Consider the following 15,263-nt stretch of genomic DNA (forward strand, 5'->3'; position numbering starts at 1 on the left):
AGTGGATAAGTTACAGGGTCTGATTCATGTTGTTTTTCTTTTTTTTTTTTTTTTCTTAAATGATGTCACATCTGTGAACCACTGACTGTCAACATATCCAAAGCTTCACCTTCTGCCCAGAGACAAGGAGGCCCACACCAGAGGGCAGGAGAGCAGAGTGACCAGAAACTTCTACAAAAAACGTCAAGGAGGAGTCCGAGTGTGACAGGCCCCAGCAAGTGTGGGGCCATGAGCCCACAGCCAGGGCTCAGAAGGCAGGTGCAGGCAACGCAGCGTGGCCTGGGGATCTGGGCCGGGTGGCTGACCGAGGGGCTGCTGTTGCCAGCTCTATCTGGTGTGCAGCCCAAGAGCCTGAGCGGAAGAGCCAAGTGTAAAGGGATATTCTGGACAGCAGTGAAAACTCCATTATCCAGAAAATCAAATTCTTGGTTTTTCTCTTTTGCTTTCTTGGGTCATTAATAGGTGTGGTTTTGACAACAATGGACTAAAAAAAAACATATATATATATATATATATATATAATGAACTCAGTAATGCTCAAAAGTTATTTAATTCAAGAAGGTGAACAGTCCTACGGCAGGGTCTGGGGAGGGGCAGCAGGCACCATGTTGGGCCGAGAAGGTGGCAGAAGAAGCCGCTGAAGCAGCTCAAGAAGCAGGCCAAGGACATGGACAAGGAAGACAAGGCATCAAGGGAAAACAGAAGGAGGGGCAGAAGACACTCAAGGAGCTAAAAGCAAAGGCCGCGGTGAAAGGCTCCCTGGCCATGGGTGGAATTAAGAAATCTGACAAAAAGTAAGCTGTTCCTTGTGCCGGAGGCCGTGATGACCCTTAGTTCCATTCCTGTTTAAACATCTGGATTCCCAGCCATGATATCTGTTGCCACCTATAGCTGGAATCCAGTGTTGTCTTGGCACCTACTGTACATTTAAGAACAAGCTTTTGTTTAAAGAAAAAAAAAGGTGAATAATCTGGACAAAAGAATCATGGAGGGGGAAACCGCATTATTCTTTATATCTGCACCATGTGTGATGCCAAGTCCTTGCTACACATTAAGCCCCCATTCCTCTGTGCGGTAGTGAAGTTCAGATGAGTGTTCATTTACTGCAGAGAGAACAGGAGGGCAAGTAAGTCCCCACCGCCACCCCTCCACCACCCTCCAGGAAATGTGGAAGGAAGGCAGGGAAGAGGCTCAGATGCTGGACTGCGTTATTGGGTGAGCAGAATCTTCTTGCAGTGGCACCCCACTCCAGTACTCCTGCCTGGAAACTCCCATGGACAGAGGAGCCTGGTGGGCTGCAGTCCATGGGGTCGCTAAGAGTCGGACACGACTGAGCAACTTCACTTTCCCTTTTCACTTGCATACACTGGAGAAAGAAAACGGCAACCCACTCCAGTGTTCTTGCCTTGAGAACCCCAGGGACGGGGGAGCCTGGTGGGCTGCCGTCTATGGGGTTGCACAGAGTTGGACACGACTGAAGCAGCTTAGCCTCAGCAGAATCTTCTTGCGTATCTTACCCTTGAAATGAACGCACGTCCTGAACAGAAATAAACCTGGGCAAGGTGCTGTGCCCTCCTCAGCCGTGTTTTGCCTACCAATTCCCTGCCTCATCACTAGGGTCTCACACATGCTCCTAACGTTACACTGAAAACAATGTCAGAAGACTCGCCGGTGATCACCTCATTGCCAAATCCTCTGGCTCCTTTTAAGTTCTGATTCTCCTTCGTTTCCATAACACTAGACTACCTACCCTTGTAACCAGGCCTCTGTCAAAAAAAAAAAAAAAAAAAAAAACCAGAATGATTTGATGTCTACAATATGCAGATTGAAGGAGAGGCAGGAGGCCAAGACAATATTAGTGTTTCAAGTGTGTGTGTCTGAAACGTGTTGCCAAAACAGAAACTGGGAAGTGGGGAGGGAAACGTGGTTCGAGGGGGGAGAGTTGAGATCCGTTCAGCGGGTTCTTGGAGACAGAGAAATCCAAATCAGGGCAGCGGGGCCCTTGAGACAAAAAGAATTGCACAAGTCCTCAGAAACAATGCAGCCGCGTAGAGAGAAAAGATAGGCCGCTCTGAACTCCGCCCCTCTCCCTGCCGCCCACAGACAAGTCTTGCTGAAACAAGGCTTATTTTCTCTAGTTCGACACTGGCTCCTTGTTGACTGCATTCTCAAGGCCTCTCTGCCTGCCTACCCAGGTCCCATGAAAGCCTCTCATTTACCCACTCAATTGGAAGCTGCCCTCAGACAGCAGGGCCTGCGTTGGGCGGGGCATCTCTCACACCTGGAGGGGCTCCCTTCTCTCCTGCCCAGAAGGTGGGTCTGCTTATTCCAACCTTCTCTCCTACCCTCCACAGCCTCCAGCTCGCATTCTTTCCCCCTGCCTTTTCTCGGGAATCAGCAGGAGCACAGAACTGATTTCTTCAAGACTTCCTCTGTTTTCCCCTCCCTTTGCCTGAGTGCTCACTTTTTCCCCAACTGTATTGACAAGAGAGCTGTCTTTCACCACGTCTGTGATTCTCTGACACACCCTGAGGTCAAGCAAGCAGGGAATATATTTTTGGCTGATTGACTGAGAGCCTAATATGTCAAAATGTGCCTCGGTAAAACTAAAGAAAACTGATCATTTGCAGTATCAAAGGAGTTCCTGTTTGCAGAAATGAAATTATCCATTATATACTCTTTTTATTGTGATAAAATAGAATAACATAAAATTTGCCACTTTAAAGTGTACAGTTCAGTGGCATTGAGAACATTCACTCTGCTGTGCATATATATCGCCATCTCCAGAACTTCTTTCATCTTTCCAAATTGAAACTCTGTACCCATGGAACAATAACTCCTCATCTCTTCCCCACCCCAACACATCTGGCTGGGGCTATCTACTTTTTGTCTCAATAAATCTGACCCCTTTGGGTACCTCATCTATGTGGAATTACAGAGTACTTGTCCTTTTGTCACGGATCCATTCCACTTAGCATAATGTCCTCAAGATGATTGCATATCCTTTCAGCTAGCTCCCAGCTTGACTCAAAATTCATTCATTTCTAAACATTTGACAACTGGGGTATGGGAAGGACAGTGACCACATGGAAAGAAATTAGGACTAAACAGAACAGGTGTGGGCCACAAAGGACCCAAACCCCTACCCCATTTTCAAACTGGAACTCTTGCACAGCTTCTCAAAGACATATCTCCTTTGGAATATAAGGAAGACCATATCTGAAGAGATTGTAGTGGAAGAAACAGTTCTGTGCCCAGCGTGGTATAAATTCTTTATCATCTCATTTAATCTTCAGGACAACTCAGTGAGTCACAACCATATTATCTTCATTTTACAGATGAAGAAACCAAAGCTTTAAGAGGCCAAGTAATTTGCCCCAAATCACAGCCAGTAAATACTGGAGTTGACACTCAAAACACTCACACTGATGTCTATTTGACCCCAGACGCCTCTCCTTTAAACACCCAATGCTTACTCCCCAGGGCCCCACTCCACCTGGAAGAAAGGAAAACCAGGAGATCAACTCGATAATCCAAAAGTGAGACCTGAAAAGAATGGCTTGTAGTATTTAAGAAAAGCATGTTGAGAAGGTGACTTTAAAACAGGCTGAGTGTATAAATTGTGATCAGACTATTAAAGTCTCTTTTAAAGAAAGAACAAATGTGCTTCAAGGGTAACAGAGGAATCTCATTATTAGATGGGTTATCATAAAGGTTGCGAGTCCCCTTCCCCCAGAGACTGCAGGAGGAGAGGCGGGAACCTGTCGAGATCAGGCTGCCTAGAGGCAAAGAGGTGAACCAGGCAGTCTAGGGGGACTCCCCCAGCATCAGAAGTCCCCGAGGTAATTCTAGTGAAGCTTTTGAGTTCCTGGAAGAAAGCCTTCCTAGAAACACTAGGTAAGTGTCATAAATATGCATGTGTATTTTATCCTCTGTCATCAGTATAGTCCTACCGGGTGGGGTGCATGTCTGACACTTTCAAAATTTAAGGGGCAATGTCCCCTTTGATTGCAGGGCATTCTGCAGTGAACTAACTTTCAAACTAACTCCAACTTGCATTCGAGCAGTGTCTTTTAAATTCAGACTGAATGGTAAGTGTGCCTTGAAGTGAATATTTCACTGCACAGGGAAGATGCTAGCTTTTCATTTTAATGTCCTTACAGCTGGTTCGATATGCATTGCCTCAGAGGCTGAGTTTGTCAAGATATGTAAACAGCAAAACCCAATGTGCTTTCCTGGGAATGACCAGGGCTACTGAGGCAGATGAAGTATATGGAAGGTGACTCCCAGGACATTTTACACACAGAACCTCTTTAAGAGGAAAAATGAAACTGAGAGCATGCGCATTCCCAGCGACAGGACACATGTAAACACAGCCGGCATTCTCAGGGATAAATCTCTGGTCAGAGATGAGATTTGTTTCTAGAGCAGACACATCACTTTTATCTTATATTCATTCTGCCAAATTCTTTAAGCCTCTATGGCCCATGCTCAATTTCCACTCTTTCTGTGGTTGTAAAGGGATTCCAAGCGAGGTCCACCTCCTTCTACCAACCATTTAATTTGAGAAGGGAGCTTGTCGGCCACTGCCAGCACATCTGTCTCCTTCTGGGTCCTCCGCCCCACCCCCAAACCTCCTCATCTGTCTGCATGCTTCCTACGGCCTCTGAGATAACCTCACCTGAGGCTTTATCCAGAGTCTCATTGTTTAAAAATGCTATTTCTTATGTCATAATTATGTAAACATCTGTGTGGATTCAGACTGATATTTGCTCATCTTTATGCAAAAATGGAACTGGCTCCAATGTAGTGCTGTTAGGGTAGGGCAGGGGAGGGGTGGAAAATAATAGAGTAATTTCTGTGAATATTGAAATGTGGAAATTCTATCTTCTACAAATGTGGTTATACTGAATCCTGAGGATGAATGTCTTTCTGGCATTTACGGAGCAACTGATGTCAACAATGTACTTCTCATCTTAGAATACTGTCTTTTTCACGACGTATTCATTGTATTGATGAAAGCATAGGAAGCTTTTGAACTATCGGCATTTTTTTATTAAGAGAAGTCAGTGTGTATATATATATATATATATATACATATATATATATATATGGGTGTGTGTGTGTATATATGTATATATATACACACATCCCCCAAAATCGACCACGCAAGGCAATCCAGTTATTTCAGCTACCTTTTCAATCATGAGAGACAGAGCAGCACCAGGAAAGAAACTAATGATATAGAAATACGCAGTGACTATTAAGACGGACAGAAGATCAGACAGTTAGGTCATGACCCGGCCATTCTGGGGGATGCCTTCCATCTTCTCCCAAGAAGACATTAACACATTTACATTCATGTACCACCAAGCTATGGTTTTTCCAGTGGTCATGTATGGATGTGAGAATTGGACTGTGAAGAAAGCTGAGCACCGAAGAATTGATGCTTTGGGACTGCAGTGTTGGAAGACTCTTGAGAGTCCCTTGGACTGCAAGGAGATCCAACCAGTCCATTCTGAAGGAGATCAGACCTGGGATTTCAATGGAAGGACTGATGCTAAAGCTGAAATTCCAGTACTTTGGCCACCTCATGCAAAGAGTTGACTCATTGGAAAAGACTCTGATGGAGGGATTGGGGGGCAGGAGGAGAAGGGGACAACAGAGGGTGAGATGGCTGGATGGCATCACTGACTTGATGGACATGAGTCTGAGTGAACTCCGGGAGTTGGTGATGGACAGGGAGGCCTGGCGTGCTGTGATTCATGGGGTCGCAAAGAGTCAGACATGACTGAGTGACTGAACTGAACTGAACTGAACTGAACCACCAAGCTGCTGAATGGCTATCATTTACGCAGCTAGATTAAATGAGTAAAGATAACCTCCCAGAAATTCACCCCAAAACCAAAGCCAAACTTAAAATCCATAGTTAGTGTTCATGGTGGGGATTGTAGCATTGGTTTCTGGTAGACTTCTAGACTTCCAAACTTGATGTTGTCTGTTCTACTATAGCGTCATGGGGGAGTCATGACAATTACCATACAGAAGAAGGTAACAGGGACAAAATGGGGCTCACAAATTTGGAGACAACATTTCCTCTTGAGGTTGAACTATAAAATTGATATCTGCAGACCAAAGAGACATGCAGAGTCTCCTAAAACTAGAGAAAGAAAGACCCACAGGCTTGTAGGACATGACTGTCAACTGACTAATGAGGTTAAATATCTAAAGAAAGAATACATCAGTCAGGAGGGATGGATGGTCATGGAAAGATGGAAAAGAGGCTCCTGACTTGACTGAGAGGGGCAAGCTGCCTGGTCCAGACACCCAACAGCCATCCCAGGGGCAGGCCAGCTTCTCTGAGAAATATGACTAGGGTGGGTTCTCAGAGCCCCTTGTTAGGAGTCCATGCTCACCTGCAATCTTCTGAATATAATGCACCTTCCCAGTCACAGACACATTTCAAAGCAATAAATAAGCATTTTGGTCCGCACGTCAGCCTTCCAGATTGGGTTAATGTGGGTCCATCCCCATGAGACAGAGCCACTGGAAACTGTCTTCCTCCATTTTTCAGTCTTTCTCCATTTCTCAAAACAATGAACGCACATGATATACAAGAGTAAACATATAAGGCACTGTTGATTATTCTATACAAATCACTGTGACAATACCACAAGGGCAACAATAAGAATAAAAGTGTTCCGTTTGGGGGAGAAATGTCTAGTAAATTCCCCATTTCGTCATCTTACTGACAGTTTGAATGCAGAGCTAGAATTTTCTATTTTATGTTTATTTTGTCCTTCACAATGCCTGGCCCAGTGCTGGGTGTATGAGCTTGCAGATAGGTGTTAGTTTATCAAGTGAGTGAAGAGCAGCAGCTGAACGACATATTACCACCACTGCAACTGCATGACGCAAATTAAGCCTCAGACACCAGTGGCCCCCAAGGGATGGTCCTGACATCCAATCAGAACCCAGGCCACTGCTGTCCCCAGAGGGCAGACAGCTGGGTCACTCGCTGTGTTTCTCTCAGCCACATACTCTTTGGGCTCCGGCAGAGCATGTGAAGGAGGAGGAATTCCTGGGGACACAGGGGTCTGACGGTGAGCTCACACGCGCTCACCCCGGACATCTACTGAGTCACTGCTGGTACGTGGCCATCTCTGCGTGTAGACGTGACTGTAAGTGCCGCAGTGAGAAAGCATTGTCAGTTCTCCCTGCTCACTGGGCGAGAAAAGATTTTTCATTTCATACATCATTTACAACTTGCTGCTGTGATTCTAAAAAACCAGTGGGCTTTATCGAGTTAACGAGCAAGAAAAACATATTTGGTGAGCGTGTTAATTTTTTGAATGTTCTGTGGAGCCCAGGACATTAGGCAATGTGCACAGGGCAGCTGGGCACACCAGGGAGCCCCTGTCCCCTCAGATTCATTCCACTCGGCTACGGGGGCATCTGGCTATTTACCAATAAGTCAGAAAATGGGTCTTAATAGAAACTGAACAGCAAAGGCGTCATTCACTTTGCATTCTCTGCACCATCTCCACTTGGGAACATTTAGGACCTTGGGCAAAAGTCACCATTAACCTGAGGTTCTCTTCCACCTGCCAGTCTTCACAGTAAGAAAGAGGAACAAGTCAGCGGCTACGAGGACAAATCAAGTCAGAAAAGGGAAGAGAGCTCACTGAGCCTCAGAGCTTGGGATCTGTTAAATGATACAAGGTAATCTGTCTAAAGAATGATGTAGTAATGAAGGTGAAAGCCCAGACAATTGGATGAAAGGGCTTTGTCAAAAGACCAGAATAAGACAGTGAAGTAAGTCTTAGTTTATCAGAGGATCCTTTTAGAGCTCTTATTCTTATCTATCAAAATCTCTGATACTCCGGCCTAGTTAAATACATCTCAGAATTAACCTGCCTGTAAAACCATTGGACCAAGAGCATCACATCACATTGTACAGTTTCTCTTTGAGTTTCAACTTAAGTTGGACATTTAAGAATGATCCCCAGCAAGTAAATGGCACTGACAAAATGCATACCCAGAACCGACAGGGCATGGATATATTTTTCTCATCTCTTTCCACACATGGAAGATGAGTAGATTTGGGTCTTAAGAAAGATAGGGAGATGTTTCAGCTATTCCACTATTAAGTGGAAACATAAAATGACAGCTGCCACTTCATGGCTTTGAATATTCACCATAAAATTGACAATGAGTAGGGACAATATTTTAGTGTTATTCAATTCATTTAAAGACAATCAATTTCTGGACTGCCACCTATCACAAAGATAACCAGTCATAAACACATACATGTGTGCGCATACGCATGCACACACACACACACACACACACACACACACACACACACACACATTTCAAAACTCCCAAAGAGCCTGAATATGGTAGATGGCAGGGGAGACAGAAACTGACTATTTTCTAGATAAGACCAAATGCAAAACAGTCTATTTCAGAAAAGATACAAAAGAAGTATCACTATTTGGGAGAGGAACATATTTGTGTTTTGTTGAAGAGTAGAAATACAGGAAACAGTTTTGTACATAATATTTAACAGCATTTTGTATTCTTTTTTGCTGCAATTGTGATAAACCTCTACTTAGCAAGACACCCAGTTTGTAGTAACTGAGACCACAGCCAAGCTATTCTCTCAGGAGGACTGGGACTCATTCACACCCTAAGAGGGGCTCTATCTTTGATGCCTGGTAAATGGTTAGGAATGTCAGTAAGAATATCTTTTTGCAAGTAATTTTTGGAGAAATGGGAAGAAGAGGGTTGAGAATGCAGCCAATGTGAATGAGGCCAAGGAGAGTGGACTCTCGGCACAACACTTCTGTGTGTTTGTGTGTGTTTTCAAATTTATTTTTAATTGGAGGATAATTGCTTTACAATATTGTGTTGGCTTCTGCCACACAACATGAATCAGCCATAGGTATACACGTGTCCCCACCCTCCTGAGCCTCCCTCCCTACCCCACCCCTCCAGGCTGTCACAGAGCGCCCTGCTGAGCGCCCTGCGCTACACGGCCTTCCCACTGGTCGTCTGTTTTACATACCATAACGATCTGGTTCAGTGCTGCTCTGCCCACCCCCCACCGTCGCCCTCCTCTGCTGTGCCCACAAGTCTGTTCTGTCTGCATCTCTATTCCTGCCCTGCAGATAGGTTCATCGGTACCGTTTCTCTAGATTCCATATATATGCATTAATATACAATATTTGTTCTTCTCTTTCTGACTTACTTCATTCTGCATAATAGGCTCTAGGTTCATTCACCTCACTAGAATGACCTAAATGAGCTCCTTTTTACGGCTGAGTACTATTCCATTGTATATATATACTATAACTTCCTTATCCATTCATCTATCAGTAAACATCTAGGTTGCTTCCATGTCCTCACTATTGTAAATAGTGCTACAGTGAACACTAGGGTACACGTGTCTTCTTCAATTAAGATTTTCTCAGGGTATATGCCCAGTAGTGGGATTGCTGGGTCACATGGTAGTTTTATTCTTAGTTTTTTAAGAAATCTCCATACCGTTCTCCATAGTGTATGCATTAATTTACATTCCCAACAAGAGTGTGTGCATGGTGTTAAATGCTCTCCTCAGATGTCTCCCAGGGTAGGAAGGACCACACCACTCTCCCTGCGTTATCCCACATCCCCTCACTCCACAGGCTGTACCAGAGGCAGGTGGGTCCAAGAGTCTGCCCTATACGTGGACCCAAAGGGGCATATTACACATCCTGCAGCACCACCCGCACTCAGGCACAAAATAACTCCCCATCTAAACCTCAGACTCACTCTTCTCAGCCCAGAGAAATAGAGTCTCCAGATCTAAAGTATAAAAGTAAGGCCTGGCCAGGCCACTCTAGAGGAAACCTCAAAATTCCCAACTAAACTCACACAGGTGGGGAGAAACAGTAGTAAATCAGAGAGGGAAGACCCAGGCAAGAGAAAGCTGTCCAGAGCTGACCTGGTTGGGGAAAGAATACTCTGGTAACGCTGGAAGAGGGCCTGCCTCTTTCTCTCACTGGAGCACTGGTCTGAAAGGTCACCTAGTTCAACAACCATGAGGCCACTCAGCTCTCAGTTAACCTCCATGGTGGACATGCCCTTCGTAACCCCTGTGGGTCACAGACTCACGTGGTCCCCTTCCCTTGAGTGCAGGTGGAACCTAGAATGTGTTTCTGGCCCACAGAGAAGAGCAGAAGTGACTGGATAGTCCTTCCTGTGATTATGCCATATCCTACCTCCATTCTAGCCAAGGGAATGAGATTCTCTTCATTGGCTTGGTAGGCAGAATGATCCCCCCTGCCCCAGCAAAGATGTCCATGCTCCAATTCCAGGAACTCATTAGGTAACAAAAGAGACTCAGCAGATGCAATTAAGATTACAGACTTCTAAGGAGATTACCTGGATTATGTGAGTGGGCTCAATCTCATCACATAAACCACTAAAAACACAGAAACTTCTCTGGCTAGAATCAGAGAAATGCTGCAGTAGAGAGGCAGGTGAGATTCAGCCAACAGGAAGCCAGAGAGGCTCCCAGAGTCAAAGGATTCAAGGCACTGTTGCTGGTTCTGAGACATAGGGGCCAAGTGCAAGGACCAGAGAAAGGTCTCTAGGAGCCGAAGATGGCCCCCAGTTGACAGCCAGCAAGGAAATGAGCTACAGTCCTACAACCACACGGAACGGAATCCTGCTAACAACCAGAGTGAGCTTAGAAGCAAAGCAGCTATTTCCCCAAAACCTCCAGAAAGGATCACAGCCCTTGTGATCCCAACATCTTGTGGGACCCAAAGTAGAGAAACCAGTTGATTCAAACTGTGCCCAGACCTCTGCAGAACAGAAAGCATAAAGTAATACATTGGTGTTGTTTTAAGCCACTACCTTTGTGATAATTTGTTGCAGCAGCAAAAAGAACTGACAAACTGGCCTTGAAGAAGTATGCTTCCATGTCGTCAGAGCACCTACTAAGGAGCTGACAATGTCACCAATTGACAGAAAACAGGACCCACAACCAACAGCAACTGAATTTTGCTAACTACCATGTGAGCTTGAATGAGGACTCTCAAGTTCCAGACAGAAACAGGCCTCACCTATATTATGACTGCTGCCTTATGAGACCCCAAGCAGAGGACCCAGGTAAGCTGTGCCCAGATCCTGACTGATGAAAATTATGCGATGATAAATCTACTAAGCTTGTTGCTCTGGTTACACAGGTATTGGGAACTAACACCCTCTTCCAAAGCTGTGGGTTTATGCTTCTTCTGGACCACCTCATCCCAACACCTAAACCAACAGTTTCTAATTCAGGATTGAGGCCAGTGCAGAGACTGGTGTATAACAGATTAGAGTTTAGGATACAGATCTAACATGACTGGCACCTGTAACATGCAAATATAGACTTTCTTATTTCCACCAGAATTAAAATCAGATGTCTCTAAGATGGAAGACCACGCTCTGCTCTTTCCCATTAACTACGGTATCACCCTACCTTCCAAAGGTGACCTGGGCTCTATGATGAGGACACAAAGAAGCGTTAATTCCTTTTTTACAAAACCATGTAGGAATATTAATCTATAGCTTTATTTCAAATATTGCTTTCTAAAGTATTTTATCCCGCTTGACAACACTAACATGCAGAACCCTTTTATGTTTAAGTGATAGAAACTCCAACTCAAACAGGCTTGAAACATAAAAAGGGAAAGATTGGAAAGTCAGGTGCAGGCAGGGCTGCAGCCCTGGTCTCTCTCCAGCTCTGGGTTCTCCTCTGAGTTTGTGTTTTTCCCCAACTGGCTCCTCCCTTGTGGCAAGATGTCAGCCAGTAGCTCAAGAATTCACCCTCATTTCACCCCAGAGGTGGCAACACAGTTCAGGGCCTGACTCTCACTGGCTCATTTAGGCCGTGTCAATCCTGAACAATCACCATGAAGGATTTGCCGATGGGCAAAATCCAGGGGTATAAAGGTGAGCAGGTCCCTTCCCATCCCTGCAGACTGAGAACAGGGAGTGGGTGCTTTCCTTAAAGAAAAATTAGGGAGCAGCATCATAAGAAGGAAAGCAAACATCAAATGGGCAAAACCAAAGCTCTCTGTTTGGTGAGCCACCGTATTTACCAACTATGACTCTAACTGGCATTGGGCAATTTTCAAGCACCCAATGAATTTTCTAGGAGAAAAGCTATCCTACCATAAAGGCATTCATCCATATATGTTGTCTGGACTATGCCGTGTCCTAGAAGGTCCGTTCCACCTTTATAGTCTGTGATTCTAATCTAACTGGAGCTTAATTGGAAAACCTGTCTAGTCTCCCAACATGAGTGTTTTAAAAATTATTTTGGGGGACTTCTCTGATATCCAGTGGTTAAGACTTCATCTTCCAGTGCCAGGGGTGCAGCTTCAATCCCTGGTCAGGGAGCTAAGATATCACATATGCCTGGTGGCCAAAAATCCGAAACACAAACCGAAGCAATATTGTAACAAATTCAATAATGACCTTTAAAATGGCCCACATTAAAAAAAAAAAAAAAAAGCCTTTTAAAAAAAATCAGTAGAATGAAATTATTTTTGAAAGGAAAATTCACCTGACTGAAAAAGCAGCCCCGTGACTTCCTAGGTGCCCCTCCTGGGTCAGCTCCTCGCCTTCTGTACATTCAGTCATCTGTCCCTTGGTCCGCTGCTATGAACACTCAAGACATGGACTCTCTGGACGTCCCTATAAAGGGAGGGATGTGCCAGGTGGCTGCAGGGCACTGAGCCTGCACTTTCTCTGCTCCCCAAACTTTGTTTTTCAAAAGCCAATTTCTTCAAACAAAGCAGTTACGAGTCCTGAGTCAGTTGAAGCATAAAAGCAAAGATCCTTCTGAGTTTTCTAAACACACACTAAAAGAAAAGGTTGTTTTTTAACTTTCAAAAAAGAGCGATGAATTCTTTTGGTGTTCAAATACAGCCCAGCAGAATTTAGCTACAACTTTCCCCTGAGTGCTATTTTGTGACTGAGACCAGGCACCAAAATTTTTTCATGTGAAAGGATTTTTTTTTCTTTCAAGAAAGAAAGAGACATAGCTGGAAGAACATGAGTAAAAGAGCTAAACAGGAAGGCACTCCCAACCATGGGAGTGCCTGATGTTAGGGTCACCAGCAAATGAACTGTTCAGACCTTCCCTTCCAATGTCATTTTTGGATCCGGATGATAATTTTAGCAGAAATCTCTCAGACTTCCTTGAGGTAGAACCGTCACTAAATCTTTAACCCGTTTCAGAGATACATTGTACTGTTCTATTTTTAGTGCCCTGTGTCTTCTTTAGCATAATCTGAGGGGGGGGAACCCTTAATCTCCCTGCAAGGGTGCCATATGTGTTATTTTCTAGTACCTATGTATAATTATCGGTGTTATTTTAATAATCAATTTCAGTGGAACGGCAGGATTTGCTTCAGTTGCATTAAATCCTAATAAAGCTCAATAAGAAGAAAATGAGAAAGAAAGAGAAAATATCGTTCAGAGGATTAACAGAACACTCCAACAAAAGGGACCTTTTTAATTTTCATGACATGATAAAGTGATAGCCTTTTGAATAGACAATTAGGCTCATAAACCTGATACACCAAGGGCTTAATTCACAAACACACGTTGCCACTAATATTATACATTTGCAGAGAGCTGTATGCTTAACAGGATTAGGATACAGCAAATCATTCATTATTAATGGGAATCTACACTGCCTGGGTCTTCATCCCTAGACAGACCAGTATTTAAATCAAATAGTTTAGCACAATTTCAGGAGCTTAATTCACACAGAGCTTGCTCATGGGGAGATCTGGATTTCCTTGCACAGAACGGGAGATCTTTCCTGCCTGCCTCAGTTCCTGCTGCCAGAGGATTTAGATTCTGGAAGATTTGTTCCTTGCTCTATCCACCCCAAAATCAGAAATAACCACCTGGCTAGCCCACCTCAGGAGGTCATTTGCTTCCCCCAGAAGACTGTAATCTGCACCAGATTCCAAGCACACTGTTTGCACTTCAGCTTGGGTCGGCAGTTCTGTAAATGGGAGGCACACACCTCAGGGGGCTTCAGACGCAACCTGGTGTAGATCAGAGGGAACTCACAGAGTTGTCATTTCAACACCTCTGTCTCAAAGGCATCATCATCCATGGGAAGGGTGCAGAAGACTTCCCTCCTTTGCCTCGAGGAAAAGCTGGCTCCACCGGTGAGTACCAGCACGATGTGACTTGAGGGAAGGCAACAAGGCAGGTTAGTCATCTTTATTACCGAGCAGCTAACTTGAATCAAGCACAGAGTGACCAAATGTCCCAGTTCTGCTGGGACTGAAGGGTTCCCAGGGCAAGGGATTTTTAGGTTTAAACCAAAAAACCTCTGGGCAAGCTGGTCACCCTTGTTGTTCACTCACTCACTCATGTCTGACTCTTTGTGACCCCATAGACTGCAGAACTCCAGGCTTCCCTGTCCTTCCCTACCTCTCGGAGTTTGCTCAAATTCATGTCCATTGAGTCAGTGTGCCATCCAACCATCTCATCCTGTCTCTCCCTTCTCCTTTTGCCTGAAATCTTTCCCAGCATCAGGGTCTAGCAAAGCTATACTCTTTCCCTTATTCCATAATGGAGGTTCACTGTGTCATAACATTAATGTTATTCTCAATCATAAGAGAAAGATGCTCCCATTTCGAAATGAAGAAAATCAGCCTCAAAGATGTTAAACAATTTACTCAAAGTCACACCCAGGAGAGCTGGGATTCAATTCCAGATCTCTCTGGGGGCTCTGAGGGTCACCTCCAGCTCAGGCCACCAAACACCAGCTAAGCTGGAGTGCTGTGCTGTGCCGCAGGGTCACAGGCTCCACCACATGGGCACTCGAGGCTTCCTAGGTCCTAGATTAAAGCTTCAGATGATCTGAAAACTCAGCAGGCCCTTCAGCAAGGCCAAAGGAAGGGCCAATCCAACCAGCATGTCCCCTCCGGCTCCAGGGCCCAACAGAGATCATCCTTAATCTGGAAGAGCAGGAAACATCAAAACCACCAGCGATATTTTCCCAAATAAAACTCTTTCCTCCACCAGTGGGGGGGATTTTGAGTCAACAGGCTTCATTATATGAGAAGCAGATAAAAGATCCCAAATTCCTCCAGATGGCACACAAAGCCATGAAAGTTCCTCCATCCTGCCACCCTGGGCCAAGGACTTCATTCTCTAGGATAGGTAGACACTGCGTCTCGTAAATGTGACTGGGGGCG

At 44.8% G+C, this 15,263-nt stretch overlaps 1 pseudogene; it reads left to right on the plus strand.

The window, feature by feature from the left end:
* Nucleotides 1–605: 605 nt before the first annotated feature.
* Nucleotides 606–798, plus strand: LOC114116212 (translation machinery-associated protein 7-like; annotated as a pseudogene).
* The last annotated feature ends 14,465 nt before the right edge of the window (nt 799–15,263 follow it).

This window comes from Ovis aries, chromosome 8 (assembly GCF_016772045.2).
Source record: "Ovis aries strain OAR_USU_Benz2616 breed Rambouillet chromosome 8, ARS-UI_Ramb_v3.0, whole genome shotgun sequence".
Lineage (NCBI taxonomy): Eukaryota > Metazoa > Chordata > Mammalia > Artiodactyla > Bovidae > Ovis > Ovis aries.